The sequence below is a fragment of the Canis aureus genome, chromosome 15, assembly GCF_053574225.1.
Source record: "Canis aureus isolate CA01 chromosome 15, VMU_Caureus_v.1.0, whole genome shotgun sequence".
NCBI classification, from domain to species: domain Eukaryota; kingdom Metazoa; phylum Chordata; class Mammalia; order Carnivora; family Canidae; genus Canis; species Canis aureus.
The window spans coordinates 53,125,517-53,144,400 of NC_135625.1; the positions used below are offsets into that span (position 1 = coordinate 53,125,517).

General features: G+C 43.6%; 2 protein-coding genes, 1 long non-coding RNA gene and 1 pseudogene across 4 annotated transcripts in view; 1 reads left to right on the top strand and 3 right to left on the bottom strand.

Moving 5' to 3' along the window:
• LOC144284804 (adenylate cyclase type 1-like) overlaps nucleotides 1-18,884 on the top strand; it is a 414,796-nt gene that overhangs the window by 375,491 nt on the left and 20,421 nt on the right. The gene's annotated exons all lie outside the window — the stretch shown is intronic.
• Nucleotides 1-18,884, bottom strand: part of LOC144284801 (adenylate cyclase type 1-like) — a 131,461-nt gene that overhangs the window by 109,381 nt on the left and 3,196 nt on the right. The window lies entirely within an intron of this gene.
• On the bottom strand, nucleotides 3,642-8,087 carry LOC144284809 (uncharacterized). The gene is made up of 3 exons (XR_013353232.1): nucleotides 8,062-8,087; nucleotides 4,021-4,124; nucleotides 3,642-3,673 (listed from the first exon to the last, which is right to left on the bottom strand). It is a non-coding gene; the product is annotated as an uncharacterized LOC144284809 (long non-coding RNA).
• On the bottom strand, nucleotides 13,787-17,124 carry LOC144284798 (integrator complex subunit 4 pseudogene; annotated as a pseudogene).

Genomic DNA, 18,884 nt, shown 5'->3' on the forward strand with positions numbered 1-18,884 from the left:
ACAAATGACAGGATACTTGTTAAAACATCTTCCCATTATAAAAACCATAAAATAAAATCTATGGAGGAAATGAAAGAGACAGGAGTTCAAGAAGAAAAGCAAATATAATTGTTCTGACAGTGAAAAGGGAGAGCTCAGTCAGGTAAAGTTCAAAGGGATATAGTGAGCATCAAACTATCATAGTAGTAACGTCCTATTGGATACATATTCAATACTGAGATATAAAATACTTTTATAAGGTCAACTTTTCCCATACACTAGAAACTCCATCCTGTACTGTTGATACTTGAGATGAAAAAGTTTGAGGTCCAATTTAAAAATGGGGAGGGGGTGACAGTTTTGACAAACTATGGAGGGAGATCTTGAGCACTCTGCTGAAGCACAACCAGTGTGATTGCTTGCACAAAGAACACAAGTCTCGCACCACCACCGTCAAGGCCCTGCAGGACACAGTGGCTTGGATGCTCAACCTTTCATAAAGCCCTCGTTCCCTCATGCAAGGGTCACAGCCACAGTGGCCCTGCTCAGTGAAGCCAACACCCCAACGTCTTCCCACTTCAGAATCGGCACCTCTCTATTCCCTCCACCTGGAATGCTCTTTGACATAATCCCTCTCATCATTCAAGATTCGACTCTAAATGCCTCACAAAGAATGCTCGGACTTTTAGTTTGGTTATGTGTGTATTACGGTACTCTGCATGGTAATATTTTGTGTCATTTCTTACAACTGCATGGGAGTCTATGACTATCTCAAAGAAAAGTCTTTACAAAACGCTCTGGGGCTGCCTTCTGCAACAGATCTATCTGCAACCGCTAACCTCTGCCATGACTACCCCTACCCCTCGTCACTTCCTTGCCTGTCACCCAACATCATTCCTCCACACTACCTACTGCTTTCTGAAATTACTGATTGGCTCACTCCTCTATTTCCTGAGACCCCACAAGGAAGTCAGCTCCAGAAATACAGAGTCCTTGTCTTGCTCATCACTCTCCCCCAGAACTTAAAATGAGGCTGGGCCTCAGGAAGCTTTCACTAGATGAAAATGCACGAGGCAGAGGTGATACCCAGTGACAGGATAGGAAGACCTGACGTCACTGCTGTGACATGTTACCTACTTAAGCTCATGTAGTTCACTCCTTATGAGAATTCTGGAAGAAAGAGTAATTCTCCATATTTGTAGTTGAATGAATGGAGCTTAAGGGGTTAAATAACTTGGCTGACGCTGCATCAGGTCGGCCATTAGGAAGTACTGATGAAGTACTTCATCAGGAAGTAATGGTGTTGTTCAAAGTCAGGTACTAGAGATTAATAAGCCTACACAGAGCTTTCCTCGCCACAAGCCCCTCACAGGGCTTTCCATTTATTGCCTCAATTGATCCTCACGACAGTCTGCATCTGATCACATCAGGGGTTCAGAGCACGAAACCAGGCTCGGAGAGTCAAGGAGGTTTGTTCAAGCAAGTACAGCTGCTGTGGAACACAGGGAACTCGGGGCTGCGACCCCAGCTCCAGCTCCCCCGGAATCCCACGCGTGCACAGACGAGAGACAGAGATTTAAAGGAATGCACACAAGGTCACGCAGCTGGATGGACAAAAGGCTGAATTAAGAGTAGGCCAACGACCTATTAGTCAAATGAGCTTCCCAGCCTGGCGGATCGTGCCGCTGTCAAACACTTGAAAGTTTACATTTACTACAGACTTTCACGGATAAGATCAAGATTTTATAATGAACATTAGCCATGCTACTGAAAACATAAGTAGACCGAGGTAAGAGACAGCCGACACGGAATACATGTGCTTATGGCCACCGTACACCACGCATACTCACTGCTCCGGAAGATGACAAAAATCTAACTGCATGCATGTTGGGTGCATGCATGTTGGGCTTTGATCTCTACAAGGTATAATCTTACTTAGGAATATTTAGTATTATTTCATAACATTTTCCTATCTATGGACAAACAGATCATTACAAGCCAAGATGAAAACTGTTCATGATCCCCAAAGCTCTACATCTCTAGGGGAAGAAAAAAAAGTGCGTCAGAAACAGAAAAATCTTATATACCGTATGTATCCATGTGCTCTCTGATAAATACAAAAGATTTTCTCACCAAAAGAGCACGACACTTCAATGTACTTGCACAAGGCTCACATGTGCCTTAAAATAATGAACAATCAGAAACTGAAGAACAATAGTAAGTTGTAACAAAAATGACAGATACAGCGTGTATCTGACTTTACTTTGTCTCTACCAATACTGGGGGGAACACTCTTTAATGGGGTGGCCGTTTCCCAGTTAACACTGTTCAAACCCGAACAGCAAAATTTTGATTGAACAGCCAAAGTCAGGTCTCTATCCTAGAGGATCATAAAATGTTAATGATTCGAAGTTTTCTATTTTCCTTCCCTCATCGCAGACATAAAAAGTTGTGAGGAAAACAAAAGATACTAATGGTATCCAAAACTCGGATAATGCTAGATTTAACAGTATGCTCATGTTGCAGTCTGCAACTAAAACAATTTGCATTGAAAATGTTAAGTAGGTATTTCTCTCTATCACTACAACTATAAACAGGACAGGATAAATCAGACCACTGTGACAGTTCAAGTGGAGAATTTAGGAGCAGAAAGAAGAAAGATTTTCAGCAATATATGACAAGTTCAATTATTTTAGACTTAAATCTGGTAAAAAAAAAATGTAATTAAATTGAAAACATGCAATCAAATAGCATATATATATATATTCCGATATAGCACAAGATGATGAAAGATAAGATAATTTTCCTTATGGAGATTCCGACCTAAGCCCAAATGAAAAGAAAAAAGAAACCTATCCTCATCATGGCAGGTGACTATGTCCTACGAAAAGATCCTTGCATCATACAAAAATGCAACTCCTATAACATAACAGAACTTTAACATGGGGGAAAACGAGGTCATTTTTTAAAGTAAACTGCTGTTGCAAGGTAACTTTTAATTTGCGCACATAATGTAAATTGCTACGGTCAGCGCACCTTGGGTCACGGAAACAACGGCAGCTGGATCCAGAGGTGCCCTGGCAGCCCGGGTGTTCAGGCAAAGTGCCGTGAACAGTGAGGATCGATGATCTCCTCAAAGTGTCACGGCCAGATCCTCGGCAGGGTGGCTGGAGGGCGATATTCAGAGAGCAAGCACGTGCTTAGTGTTACACTTTAAATTGATGCTGACATTGTCGATTGCGAAAAGAAAGTTTTTCCTCAGTAACATAGGAAACCACCCAGCTAACCTTCTGGAGGATATCAGATAATCATGGTAGGTGGTTGTGCAAGAGCTAACATCTCAGAAACGTGAACACATATGAAATACAAACAAGCAGCCGTTGCGGAGATTTACTATAGTGATCAACATTTTAATTACTTTCTGTTCTCTTAGATGTACAGGACTATTGCGATGAATATTTGCTCCATGTATAAACAAAGCAGTATTTTTAGCCTGGTATTTGCATTTGGTGGCAAAAAAACTCCCACAAGGGTACGAATAACCACGAGTCATGTGCTGATTAATCTGAGACTTCTCGAGTCACGTGTTAATTTAAGGAATTAATATGATCTTTGCTGGTAACGCTACACATTTGTCACACGGCATGCAGAGAATGACTTCTTGGATGGTCAGATTTCAAACAAATCTCCAACCCTGCAAATACGGAGAGGATTTTTTCGAATCACTGCTGATGGTGACTCAATAAAAACCGAGGGCCTAAATATGAAAACAAGCTCCTACCAGAAAATCGCTAGACCAGTCTACACGTGTGAAGATTGATGAATAACTCGAGTGTGCAAAGAAGTGTTCTCCACAAAAGAGAAAGGAGGACCACGATGGAAGGTGTGCGACGCAGGCCGAGCCGCATCCTCAGCCGGCCCCGGCCCCCCGGCCCCCGGCCCCAGCCCCGGCCCCCCAACCCCGAAAGGGGCTAGCACACACTGCGGCCCCGCTGCTCCGTATTCCTGCCAATGCCCTGCGCTCTGGACATGCAGCCTTACCTCAGCAGCCACGGACTATCTATCAAGTGGGTTAAATTGCTTCATGTTTTCAAGGCGTCTTATAAAGCATTCTAGGGAAAATGTTCCGCTCCGTCATTCCTGACCTTGTAGAAACGGTGCCCCAGTAAGTGTTAATATTGATGAAAACCACACGATCTCGGTCATTTACCGCTGACTGACACACACAGGCCCAAGGTAACACAACACAGCTTCCCTGGTTCTTAGAACGTATACATATGACCAAAGTCGAAATACTGAACTTTCTTTTTTCAGAAGAAGCTCCTACATTTTTCTGGTTAAGACTGATCCATTGCTTAAACTCTGCCCTTTATTTTTATTTTTAAATGTTTTTAAATAATACATTTACATTATATTGGGTTTCAATTGGCCAATCCAAAAAAATGGATTCTCACCTCCATTCCTGATTTTTCATGCCTGAATTATAGATGTCATGATACCATGAGATACTTTAGGATGCCTACGCATTGCAAAGTAAAAACTTCTACCAGCAGCTGGCTGACCGCTAACCCTAGGTCAGAACATGGGGCTACTGTATTTATCACTAATTCTGATATGACAATTTACTATAAACTTAATTGTTAAAGCTCTCCTAAAACATCAAGAGTATGACACCATGTGTTTACATCAAAACCAGCAGACATAAAAAGATGAAATCGGAGTATATTAAGTATTACTCCCTTTTCCCCACTGGATAATCACTACTTGATATTTCAAACACTCAGAATATTTCTCAATGTTTCCTGTCAAAGGATTGTTAATGAAAGGAAAGGGGGAACGAGTTACAGAACTTTAGAACTGAGCTGATGCAAAGAAAATTAGACATTTCTTTGAAATCTCACATTTTTGTAACTGGCTACATAAAATATGGGTTCACTTTAATATAAAAATGACAATCTTCTCCATTCCTCGCGTATGCACAGGAAAGCAACTACCACGTTTGGTGGAAACATGAAGGGGAAGACGGGTCAGAGGGAACTAGAGAGGGATGCCTTTAGCACCAGCTCTCAAGCTTAAACAAGGAAAATAATCACTTAGGAAAGATTGACACATAGCATTGTTTCCACAGTAAACACTTAGAAATATCATAAATTAAAGTAGCGTGAAATCGCACTATCATGATGCAGATAAACAACAGATTGTGAGGTCATTAAATTATAATGTAAATCTGTTATCTATAAAATATATGCAATGATGTCTATGATATACGGAGGAGACAGAGCATGCTGCAAAACATCACGATCAACAGATTCTCATTTATACAAAATCCTATATGTACATTTCTAAATCTGCACGAGAACACGTGACCAGTGAGAGACATCAGCAAGAGCTAACAGGAGCTGTCTCCGAGTGACGAGATCTGCAATTCCGTTTACTTTTTGCACTTCTATACACTGATTGCATTTTTAACAATCATTTATCTGAAAAGTTCTTTCCAAAGTAAAATGTCTTATTTTTTGAAGAGATTCTGACATGAAATGAGAAAGAAAAAACAAAGGGCTTTATTTTTAAAGAAGAAAAACTTCTTCTAGCAAGGTCCTGTGCTAGTCTACTACCCTGAAGGGACTGTGCACTTTGAACTTTGGGAAATGTTCACTGTGCCTACAGAGTAGTCCCATGCTCATTCTGTCATTTCTGCAGTGAGTAGCACCATATAAGAGGTAGCGAGGGCAGCCCCGGTGGCACAGCATTTTAGCGCCGCCTGCAGCCCAGGGTGTGATCCTAGAGATCCTGAATCGAGTCCCAGGTCGGGCTGTCTGCATGGAGCCTGCTTCTCCCTCTGACTGTGTTTCTGCCCCTCCCTTTCTCTCTCTCTCTCTCTCTCTCTCTCTGTGTGTGTGTGTGTCTCTATGAATAAATAAATAAAACTCTTAAAAAAAATAAAACAGGTGTCAAGAAGAAGTCAAAGGTACTCCACCCTCTGATACAGAATGTGTTTTCATGGGAGGCTCAGGGACCAGTGGTGGGTTACTCTCGACCACACTGCTCTCAATACATCAAGCACAAACCCACTAAGAGACTTAGGCGTGCCTCTGCTGTTATGACATTTTGGTCAATATGGCAAAGTGCATCTTAATTACACTTTCGATAGGTATGTACTTATAGGTGTCATATATTCAACGACCTTTCCGGGTCACGATATAACTGAGTACACTTAGGAGGTGTAAAGTTAACAAATTAAAGCTCTGACAGATGATAGGACAGAAAATTCTATCCAGAGTTTCACCGATACCATGAAATTATCATTTTGATGGCCCACATTTGTGATGCTCTAAATATATGCACAGTGTAAAGTAGTCAATCTGGATTTCTACAAAAGGACACTGAGCACAAAATGGAAACATAAAGACAGTTATATGAAATGAATCTCATAAACTATTGACCGAAGAACAGTATATGTTTAAACTACACAGTCTTTGACTACATGATCATTTATCATACTCAAGATAAAAATAGTTTAAAAAATAGTTGATAATTGATGATTAAGACAAAATTCGTATAACACTAGCATTATTCTTTCCAAGTATTCCAGGCAGAAATTCTTATAGGACACAACCAAAAGTATGGGCTATTTACATGCTGTTATTTTAATAAAAGCAGAAAGAAAAATAAGACCTCACAAAATGTTGAAATAGCTATCTACAGACATTGTAAATCTTTAGGAAGACACTCTGAAACATCAATACGATTGCAAACACACACGCATGCGCATATTCCGGTACGATGAACTTGAAAATTAACAAGCTATGTTGGAGTTACAAATAATGGTCCTAATTAGTCTTTTCCCGAAGTAGTAAACAGAAATACTACCTCAGAGTTTTCTGATCAGTGACAAAGTCATTAATAAATGAAACCAGGGGCAGCCCCGGTGGCACAGTGGTTTAGCGCCGCCTGCAGCCCGGGGCGTGATCCTGGAGACCCTGGATCGAGTCCCATGTCGGGCTCTCTGCATGGAGCCTGCTTCTCCCTCTGCCTGTGTCTCTGCCTCTCATTCTCTCTCTGCGTCTCTATGAATAAATAAATAAATAAATAATCTTTAAAAAAAATAAATAAAAATAAATGAAACCAAAATGGCTAGCAATCAATAAAAAACTGTATTTGTGAGGGAAACATTTACTGCTACGCTAGGCTTCCATTCCGTATAGGCAACAGATTCATTTTAGTATGTAAAATGCTCGGGGTTGAAGAATGCTTTCGACAAGAAATGATAAAGATGTTCCCCTATTACAGTAACGAAAACATATATTCATGTTGTTTTTTTTTGAACTGCTCATCTTCCTAAAAAAATTAAGTAATGGCTAGGAAAACATAAATTGTAAGAAGCAAGAGGTTCATTTCCCTTAAACAAAACTCCCAGAAAGCAGGCAAGAAAAAAAGACAAAAGACCTCAACAATTGGAAAAGTTGGGGAAGGAGGGGAAAATCTGAAAGCAAGCAAGATGAAAATAATGAAAATACCAGCTGACATAAAACAGGGATAGAATGCAGTCTAATCCCCAGACTCCTGAGCAAGGACGTATGCAAAATTAGCACGGGAACACAAAACTACAACACAAAGACGGGACGCGGAGCATCGGGACCAAGTATCAAACAAAGCATATTGAATTCGGAACTTGCTCATCAAACTGGATTAATTCTCCCTCTTGACGAAATGCGTTTTGAGTTCAGGTTACGTCACAGGAATATTTTTATGGAATGAATTAAAAAATGTAGAGAAAGACTCTGATTCCTCTGACTCCCCTTAGTGAAAGAAAATCTTTGAATCCTGCTAAAGTTAATTAAAAGCCACGAGGGATCGATGAAATGACGGATTCAATACAGACTGTGACATTCTGGGCCAAAACTGAAGTGTCATCAAAAAGTAATGTGGTTTTGGTAGACCCTGGCTAACAAACGAGAAAGGACATCAAACACAGAGACTTTTTTTTGCCAAGAATGATAACACTGGCGAGAGAGAACCTCAAAGTGACATACATACATACATACCGACAACTGAGTATGTATATTCAGCGTAAAGACTCACCAGGAGCAGGTGTCCATGCCTCTGTGGACAAAACAAAGCAAAACTAAACAACTTTGGTTAACAGATCAACACTACATATTAAAATCCAGACACTATAAATTCTGGCACAGAGGCCGAGGCACACATTACCTGAGAACACTGTTGCTGTCTCTATCTGGTGAAATACAAAGCAGTGTGAACCTCGTAAATGCAATTTTGGTATCAAAGTCCAACTGACTCTTTGTAATGTGCTCTGGCTTTGCAATTCTCAACATAGCAGGTGATAACCTGATAGAGAAGCGAATACTACCGTGACTTCGGTTAGCTGCATGTGAGTTGTTTAAATATCAAAAGGTGAAGTACGACAAATTAGGAATAAAACACAAATTTATGGAACGGGTGCTTCAAGAATGAAACCTGGATAAAACTCAAAAGCAGGAATCCTCCCAAGTGATCCTTCGCTACAAAATTAATTCACATTAGTGGAAGGCTTTGCTATGTCCAGTGCTGGGAATGTTTTTGTCCTGTCGGAAACACTTCACGCAAAATACCGAATTTCCGTATTTCACCGTTATGTCCCGTTGTTTTGCTCAGAAAGAGCATCAAACCTCTGTGCTAAATTTAAAATGAATTACAATTTTGCTGGAGGTTTAATTGCTAAGTAATTTGTTTGAACAGTTTAAACCACTTACAATTTTAGTCAACATAAACATTTGCAGGCAATCATACGGGGAAACTAATAAAACCACAGCTAAATTCCTAGGGATCCAAGTGTTATAGACAGAATTAACTAACAAATGATCATTATGATTGGATGTCAACTGCATTCCTAGATTTTAATTCATTTGCATATGTTAGAAAACCATTAGTCTGAGTAAAGGACTAAAAATTGCTTTTAAAGCAGCAACACTATGTAAATCTAAACAGAAATTCCAAACGTCCTGTCATTCTTCTGGGAGTTCAGAGCAAAACTCCTTCTTACGTGAAAACGGAATTAAGGCTGAGAGCCCACAAGACTCCCTGACATGCTTCGTAAGTTAGAAAATGAGCCCATAGATAGGAGATCATAAAGATGCTTTTCTTCCAACAGAGACGGCTTCCTTACTACTCACCCAGTTCCTGAACTCTGTCATGAGCTAGTGAACCCCTAGAACAAAGCTGAGAACAAAACCTGGGTTTCGGCACGACTCCACAGTTGAACTCAGAACCAGATTAAAACCAGGGCTTACGAGAGCTTTCCCGCTGTCACCTTCACCCGTGGGTCATCTCTAATCCCACCCCAGACCAGCGACAAGACAACAAGCTCCCATCCTTGCAGGAGTGCGCCGTGGAAGCGTCACAAGCCAGAGACAGAGGGGTTGTGTCCCTCAGAGGGAAGCTACAGGAAATGGTGTCCTTCTTTTCATTTTGTCGCTCTTAAGGAACAGCTCTGAATCATGCACTCTCCTTTAAAAATGTTCTCCTCATAAGGAAAACAGAAGAAAAATCAACCACCAAAGGTCACACTTGAAAACGCAGAACTTCAGAACTTGCGGAAGAAACACCTGTAAGACCTCTTTCCTTATACCATTTCATGGAAAGTTTCTCATGAGAAATTTACGTACTGGTTTGTGTTTTAGGAGTCAGACTTGAATAAAAAGAGAGACTTCTGCCACGAAACTTAAAGGGTAAGAAAATCTTCGTGTGCATGCCACTCTCAGCATCATGAGTCATGTTTTTCCCACGCAGACTGTTCCACAGTCTCACCTTGATCCCCCCTACTGGTCCTTACAGATGCGCTAGAGTGGATTACCACTGCAGTGGTGTATCTATCAGTCCTCCTCCGATATCCGCAAAAAACTAAAGAAGACCGGGGAGGGTCCTCAAACTCCCATGCCCGACCTGGTGAAAATGGCATTTAAAGTCCTTAACACCCGAGAGGAAGTGGCTGAACTTCAGAGGCAGGCCAGGCTCCAGCAGAAGGTCCAACTCCAGACCCAAGCCTCGGTGGCAGCCCTGCGGCCGGCGGGCTCCGCGAGCCCGCAGAAAGGGGGAACCGACCGAACCCCGCCTGGGGCCTGCTTCAGATGCGGCACCGAGGGACAATGGGCCCGTCGATGTCCCAATCCCAAGGAGCCAACGCGGCAATACCCTCAATGTCCAACGATGGGCCCCTGGAAATCCGCCTGCCCGGGGCTCGGGGGATCCTCGGCGCCTCCACACGGAGGAAACCCTGAGCCGGGAAGTCCAGCCTTTCAACTACTCGGACTGGACGATGACTGACGGGGCCCAGACTCGGACACCCCCTAACCCAGGCCCAGCCCAGGGTCCTGCTCCAGCGAGCGGGGAAGCCCATCTCTTTCCAGTTGGACACGGGGGCGACCGACTCCATTGTGCCTTCCTACTCGGGGGCCAGCTTCCCCTCCCCAGTAGCGGTGATGGGAACCGATGGCACCTCCTCTATTCCACGGACCGCCCCACTCCTCTCTTGCAGCCTGGATGGGTTCTCCTCCTCATATTCCTTCCTTAGAATCCCTTCCTGCCCAGCTCCTCTTCCTCGAAAATCCTGACATCTATCTATCAGCTTCTCCTAGGCTAAGTCCTGCTACCCTCCTACCTCCCCCTCTACTTCCTTTGTACTTAAGAGTCATTAGGCGCGCGCACACACACACACACACACACACACACACACACACACACACACACACAGAATCATCAGACACCATGACAACCCACTGGTCAGTTCTCAACATTTTGCAATTCAGATCACCAGTCAGCTTTCTTCCTGGTCTTCAGACCTGCTTCAATACAAAAGGAAAGGATAAAAACAATTTTCATCAGTGAAAAATCCCATAGGAGTTCAGTATTGTTGCACTCTAATGGATACATGGAAGCAAATGTGTATTTCTAGAAACCAATGAACTTATGACTATAAAAGATACAGCACCTGTAAATTGAAGAGCTTATTCCTCAAAAATATAGCTGATAAAAAAGTCAGTGCATACATACAAAAAAGCCTTAAATAATAAGGGAGGAAAATAAATAAAACATGTTAAAAACATGGCCAAATGAGAGAGGCATCCTGCCTCTCAGGATGGTTTCCTTATCTTTTACTGCATTTTATAAATGTCAGAAAATAATGATGATTTTTTTTATTGGAGTTCAGTTTGCCAACATAGAGCATAACACCCAGCGCTCATCCCATCAAGTGCCCCCCTCAATGCTCGTCACCCGGTCACCCCACACCCCCACCCCACCTCCTTTTCTTCCACCCCTTGTTCGTATTCCAGAGTGAGGAGTCTCTCACGTTCTGTCTCCCTTTCTGATATTTCCCACTCATTTTTTCTCCTTTCCCCTTTCTTCCTTTTCACTATTTTTATATGCCCCAAATGAATGAGACATTACAATGTTTGTCCTTCTCCGAATGACTTACTTCACTCAGCGTCATACCCTCCAGTTCCAAATGATGACTATTTTAAAGGAGAAAAAAAACACTCTTTTTAAATTAAGAGTATCATACTGGGAGAATCCTTTCAATGACTGGGAAAAAAATACGGTCACACAATACACTCTGCGGACAGCAGACATATACAATGCATGTTGTCAACTTTCTCCATCATTAACTACATGACAAAGCTCTTTTAAAAGTACAAGGGGAGGCTACAGAAGGAGTTGCTTCCACCTGTATTCCTGATTGCAGTTTCTTCCTCATGTTTGTCAAGACAGAAAGAAGCATTTTTTTTTCTTTTCTTGCTTTTAAGTCTTTTGTTTTAAAAAAAAAAAAAAGGGCAAACCTATAGGATTTTCAACTTTTGGTGACAGTCATGGAAATCTGGAGACTCATGAGTTCTAAGACTAGGGTTTCTGAACTGAAATTAAGAATTCAAGGATTACAGTTAAAGTCTCAGAGCGAAAGACATGAGGCCGAGTAGTTTTCAACGAAAGCCCAAAGAGAAAAACAGAGGCTGACGACAGAGAAGAGCTGTGACATAAACCACAGATGATGTCGGGATTGTGATTTCTGTTAAATCTTGCCATGTATGCATGGATGTACCTACAGATACACACACATAGATCTCCGACAGTTCTTGTTCCTTAACGGTTATGCTCAAGGTTTGGTGGGGGGACCATCATTCTCTGTCTTGGCATATTTTGCTTACTTTTCGCTATGAGAGGACATAGAAAATTAAGTATAAAGATGATTTACAGATTTCAACTGTAAAAGAAAATATCAGTTTTTTAGTCCATAAAATCCTGACACCTACTGATAAAGCATCCTAGGAGGATCATCACTAGAAAAGTCCAATGGGACACATGGAAAAACTTCATGTTAACTACTTCCAAAGACATAATTATTTTCACACTTTCTAGAGGTATTCAATATTTAATGTTGACGCCTGATGGAAAGGTCTGAAGTACTACAAACGCTCAGACATTGTAGAAAAGGATGTAGTACTGCCACGTCTACCATCAATTCTATCTAAATAAGTGCTATTTTATGGTGTTAGTTATTACTGCATATAAAACTACTGAAGACCAAGATTCTTTGGACATATTCGTACAGTTTCCCCAAATGTGTAAGATGGAAATAGGACTTTTTTGAGCATTCATTTTTTTCGCCTCCTTATTCCCTAGCACCTCTCAAAAATAAGCTCTAGGGAATCATGAAGTCCATTCGATAATTTCCTACTAAACACCCTACATTACATATAAGACCGCCATGTTGATATAGATCTACTCAGATTGTCAAGGAATTACTTAACTTAGATTATGAGCAGCTACATTTACCAGTACTTCCAGTCTGGGACCTCATTTCTAAGTGTGTGAGTTGGTTCTCCTGTTTCCATAATAACCAATTTAACAATCAGCTTGGCAGTCAACTACTTTAGAGTTAGTTTCATTAATGTTAGCTCTCATCTCATTAATACATGAATCGACTGACACTGTGGGACTAATTATTTTTCTAATATACTCAGAAAAGGGCTCTGAATTCAAGGTAACAAACCTTCTGGAAGAATTAGCTCAGGCTCTTTTGTTTAAACTCAATCTTGGGGATCCCTGGGTGGCACAGCGGTGTGGCGCCTGCCTTTGGCCCAGGGCGCGATCCTGGAGACCCGGGATCGAATCCCACGCCGGGCTCCCGGTGCATGGAGCCTGCTTCTCCCTCTGCCTGTATCTCGGACTTTGTCTCTCTCTCTCTCTCTCTCTCTCTCTCTCTCACTGTGACTATGATAAATAAATAAAAAATTAAAAATAAATAAATAAACTCAATCTTTTCCTTATAGAACCTCAATGTATATTTTAGAATTTTCTTCCAATACTTTAGGACTCACTTAGACTTCTAGTCCTAATAGGACGATTTCCTTTTGTTGCTGCAGGGACCTAGAAATGCAACAAAGTTATGAGCCAGAAGTTTTTCAGTTTTTCAATGTCAGTAAAAACCAAAAAAAAGGAAACAATTAAGAAATTCCAGGAAGTAAATTGGAATACAAAGTGGTCTTCATTTCACAGGACTCCCTCTATCGTTAATCCTCACGAGGATGAACACAGAAAGGAAGCTACTCCCTTACTGTATAATGAAAATCGTGATTTTTGCAATGCTTTTTCCAATCAAAAAGCTCTCGAAACTAGTTCTTTCTCTCTCCTCTTTCCTGGTTTTGAGTAAAAGACCCTTCTTAGTAGATGATCTGGTACATACTGCTGGTTGGCTGAAAACACACGTACAACAACATGAACCCAACAAGTAGAACCAAACGTCACTCTCCTTTCATGGCGTTTGTCGTTTCTAACGGCTGAGTAATATTCCATTGTAAGCTGTAAGACCACAGCTTCTTTTGTTGATGTTGTTGTTGTTGTTGTTGTTGTTTTCTCAACTTTACAAAGGTGGTGGGGGGAGTCAGGGAAGGAAGAGGTGTGGACTTGAAGGTTTTTGATTTTTTAATGCAAAATAATTTATTTTGTGTTTGATACCAGATGAGACGATAAGGGTGATGGTGCTCATGCCCATACGCCGGCTCCAGGTGAAGTGCTCTAGGCTTCGGGCTCACTCTGCTACCTAAGAAGGTCTTTCTCAGCTTCAGCTCTACACAATGCTGTGACTCAGCGCCTTGCAGGTTTGGGCATTATGTAAACGTACACAGACTTGCTGAAGGGGATGGTGCCCTCCATGCTGGTTTCCACCTGGGGGGACACTTTGCCACCTTCAATCCAGGGGGATTTTGGAATGCGGGAATTGGAGTTGTAGGCCAGTAGCAGCCTCACTTCCACCGGGCATGGTTCTGTCCAGGCAGTATGGGAGTATGGGAGTACACCTGAGTGATAAGCCGGTGGCGCCCTGGGTGGGCCAGGATTCCGCAAGTCTGCCGGCTTAGGATGAATCATCTGAGCCTGGCCATCTGGATAGAAGACCTGGACCTTCACAGCACTCTCAGGGTCCTGCACATGTTCCAGGGTCGCATCGACATCCAGGGCCACAACCAATCCAGACGTAAACCGCAAAGGGTTGTCTGACTCGCCTGCTGGCTCTATGATGGTGGCTAAAGTGTGTGGATCTGCTCTGGAAGGGGGAGGTGCAAGGAGGTACTCTGCCTCAGCATGGTCTGTCGAATTTTGACCACTTCCACAGGCTTGGATGTCATGAGTCGGGGCAGAAGTTCAAGAAGTTTGTCCACAAAGCTGTCCTGTAGGTGGGGGCAAATCAGCAATAAAACACCTCTGAAAAAAGTCAACTTCTTGTAAAAAGTTTTCACACATACCAAATAAGGGGTCAACTCCTCGAGTAGTCCATGCTGTTACTGTAAGTTGCAAGGCTTTGGCCTGCAGCCTCATGGGATGTATAATCACCACCTGATTCTTCTCCACACCACTGTACATGAACTCCATTTTGTAGGTCTCTTCCATGATCTGTTTTGCTGCTACGGAGGCCAAGTCACTCTGCTTCAAATATAAAGGGGCAGCTACATTCCACAGCTTTCCTTGCAAGGCCTTGATGAGAAGAAGCTGACACCGAAGATAGGTAGCCGAGAAGTCAGCAACTCCTGCTAGTTCAGACTGAAGTTCTCCAAGTCTTTGCAGATCCCGGATGGTGAACTCCAGCAGCTTCTGGGTTCCCTGAGGGGCCCGGTGCTCTGAAGACTGTACACCCTTTCAGGGCTCTGCTGCAGGAACTGATGGGACGGGTCCTCATGGGGCGCAATACTGGGAGAAACGGCCGATGACACTAGTTTTCTACCTGGTAACCTTAAGGCAGGAACAAGATGAAGAAGACAGACTGTCTCGGAGGTAGGCATAATGTCTGAAGGTATGATCTGAGAACAGTGCTGGCATTGTGGGACAGGTTGTAGCAGCATTAAAAATAAGAACCAAAACTGCAATGTAAGCTGGGTCATCCATGTCTGGTTCAGCTGGGTCAAAAAATGGATGGGTGCTCAGGAGCTCTGGCACCAAGGGAAGCACCAGGGTTGGATGCCGACTTCCCAGAAACTTCAAGCACTTCCATATAGAGTCCCTATCAGTAGGGGACTTGGTTAAATTTTTCAGCAGCTCCACCAGTGCGAGATGAATCCCTTCTTTAGTCGAAACATTAGTACAGCATAGAAGTTCGTGAAGAGCCAGCCTCTCGAATATCTCTGGACGAATCCTCTAACACAGCCAGGACACTGCCAAGCTGATCCTCTCGGAGAGTGATGTTTTTAGAAATTTTTCTCATGCTGTGGTTGGACTGCAGACGTACTTCCTCAATTTCATCATTAAACATGTCCACCGGGAAATCAGGGCGGCACTTCTCCGCAAAAGAAGGTGCAGATTGGGCCAGCATGCAGAGAGCCTCCACAGCAGCGATGCGGACCTCATACATCTCATCTTCCAATCCAGGAACAAAGGCTCCACAAGCTCCTGACTCCATCAAGTTCACAGCTCCTGTATCTATTTCTTCTTTGGGAGCATCACCTCCCCACTTTCTGCCACTGGAAAACTCTCCTGACCTGTAAAGTTCCTCGGCACGTTCACGTGTAGTGCGTTTTCTCCTGAGATCTGACATGAGCTTCTTGTCGAGCGTCTGCTCCAAGAAGTGAAAACTGACTTGTTCCATCGAGCCCAATAGCTTTGCAGCCTGAACTCGAACCACCCAGGAGCCATCACTGACCATGGGACAAATTGCTCCAACTGCATCATCAACTAAGCGAATTTCTTCAATAGAAGAAGGAATGGGGACAGCGCTTTCAGGATAGAGCTGACTGATAGCCCAGGTAAGTTGGACTGCAGCACTGCGCACTTGTTCACAGTCATCAGACAACAATTTACAGGCCTGATTATAAATTGCTTGGTGTAATTTCAGTCCTCTTTCATGAAGCTGCAACATGGCTTTTATAGCCGCTCTTCTGACACGTGGGTCTTGGTCACTGAAGTAATCCCCTATAATCTTCTGGACATCTCTGACAGCTAGGCCTTCTCCATCTTTTGTGACACTTGTCTCCAAAGAGCCAAGATTGCCAAGTAATTGCAGGCACTTATTTCTTACACCAGGAGACGTATCTGTGAGGTGCTTGCAGGCTACATCAACTAATCCCATCTGGATAGCTTGATTCTCTGGGAGTTTGGTGCCAATTGCAAGCAAGGTGTCCAACAGCTGAGCAAGGAGTCGATGAGACATTTTTCATTCTGCAGGATGTTAATGGCATCATCCATAATGCACTCTGGTGAAAACCCTGCAGGCTTTGATAATAAACCCAACAATGATGCAATTTTCAGTCTCACAGATGGATCATTCTCCTTGTAACAATGTTCCAAGAGAATCCTGACTACTCCTTCAGCACTTTCTGCTTCAACAGGCTTTCTGGCAAACTGCAGTAGATACTGCAAAGCATCCGCTGGGGAGGGAGCTTTACACCGATCTACGTGGAGTGCTGAGATTTACTTGGTTTTGTCAATCGCAGTTTCTTGGTTGCAATTTCCTTCTGTTGTTGCTGGACCACCTTAGTGAATTCCTCGCACACTCGTTTCTTTAGGTGAGCCGCCATGACTGCCCGCCACACCACAGCTTCCTGATCCATCATCTTTCGATGGACATCGAGGCTCCTTCCACAGTTTGACTATTGTGGACATTGCTGCTAGAAACACTGGGGTGCAGCTGTCCTGGCTATTATGCTGAGTGAAAAGAGTCAATCGGAAAAGGACAGACATTATATGGTCTCATTCATTTAGGAAATATAAAAATTAGCGAAAGGGAATAAAGGCAAAGCAGAGAAAATGAGTGAAAGTATCAGTGAGGGTGACAAAGCAAGACACACCTAACTCTGGGAAACAAACAAGGGGTAGTGGAAGGGGAAGTGGGTGGAGGGGGTGGGGTGACTGGGTGATGGGCAATGAGGGGGGCTCTTGGCGGGATGAGCACAGGGTGTTGCGGTATATGTGGACAAACTGAATTCCAATAAAAAATTAAAAATTCAAAAGAAAGAAAACGGGCCCTTTATGTGAAATAAGCAAACATTTAACTGATGTATTCAGTAGGGTCCAATAAATGGAAATGTATGACACTAAAAAAAAAAAAAAAAAAAAAAAAAAAACACGCCAGGTAAATCTTCAGGTTTCTAAAGAATGTCATTGTTTTTCAAAAGATATCCGAATGATATAAATAGGAACACCACAAGTACAAAAGGAAAAGCTGCCGGAGGCACCGATATGAACAATTTCCATACTACATTAAATGCCGTAGATCATTATGAGAAAGATTTAAATGCATCAGTAAATAAGAATCTTTAAGTCTTGGACACAGTTATTTTTTTAACATAAGCAAATAGGCAATAAGGTATTTCAAATGTGAAAAAGTACCTGTACCCGCGGCCACCCTGGAGGAAGAGCACGCCAAGGGGCATGCTATCGGGATCCCCCCCACATGACGGAGCAGCCACCTGCCTCAGGGGAGCAACCGACTTCGAGCACTGAGCAACATCCTAAATGAAATCAAGAGCCCGCCAGAGCTACTACACTGGGGTGAGCTGAAGCTTATGGGCCTCAGCAGTTCGAGCCGGGCATGGCAGTTGGTGCTGAGTGCTTGGCCCGAGCCGAGATGCCAGCTGCTGAGGCCAAGCCATTTACATGGCAGTCACACGTCTGATTCACTGTCCCGACCTGGAGGAGCCACCTGCACACTTGGCCACCCTGCAAGAAGAGCTCCCCCGGGCACCCACTATCAATGTCCCCGGCATGCCATGCCAAAGGAGTCACCTGCCTCAGTGCAGCAACCAGCTTCGGCCCCTGAGCAACATCATGAACCACGGCAGCAGCCCACCCCAGCTCCGAAGGTGGGGCCTGATGAAGCTTCTGGGCCTGAGGTGATCGAGCTGGGCAGGGCTGTCGGTGCTGAGTGCTTGGCCAGAGCGCAGATGCCAGCTGCTGAGACCAAGCCAATGCACGAGGTGGTCACACCTCTGACTCACTCTCCCGATAAGGAGGACCCACCTGCAATCTTGGCCACCCTTGTGGTACGTCATGTCCCGGCGCATGCTACCAGGGTCCGCCACATGCCGGATCGGCCACCCAGCTCAGGGGAGCAACTAGTGTCTGCCCCTGTGCAATATTCTGAACCACCTCAACAACCGGCCCCAGCTCCTACCTCGGGGCCTGTTAAAGCTTCAGAGCCAGAGGTGATCGAGCTGGTCACGGCTCGAGCCGAGAAGCCAGCTGCTGAGACCAAACCAATGCACGTGGTGGTAACACCTCTGACTCACTGTTCCGACATGCAAGAGCTACCTGTACCCGTGGCCACCCTGGAGGAAGAGCACGCCCAGGTGCATGCTATCGGGTTCCCGCACATGCCGGAGCAGCCACCTGCCTCAGTGGAGCGAACGACTCTGGCCACTGAGCTA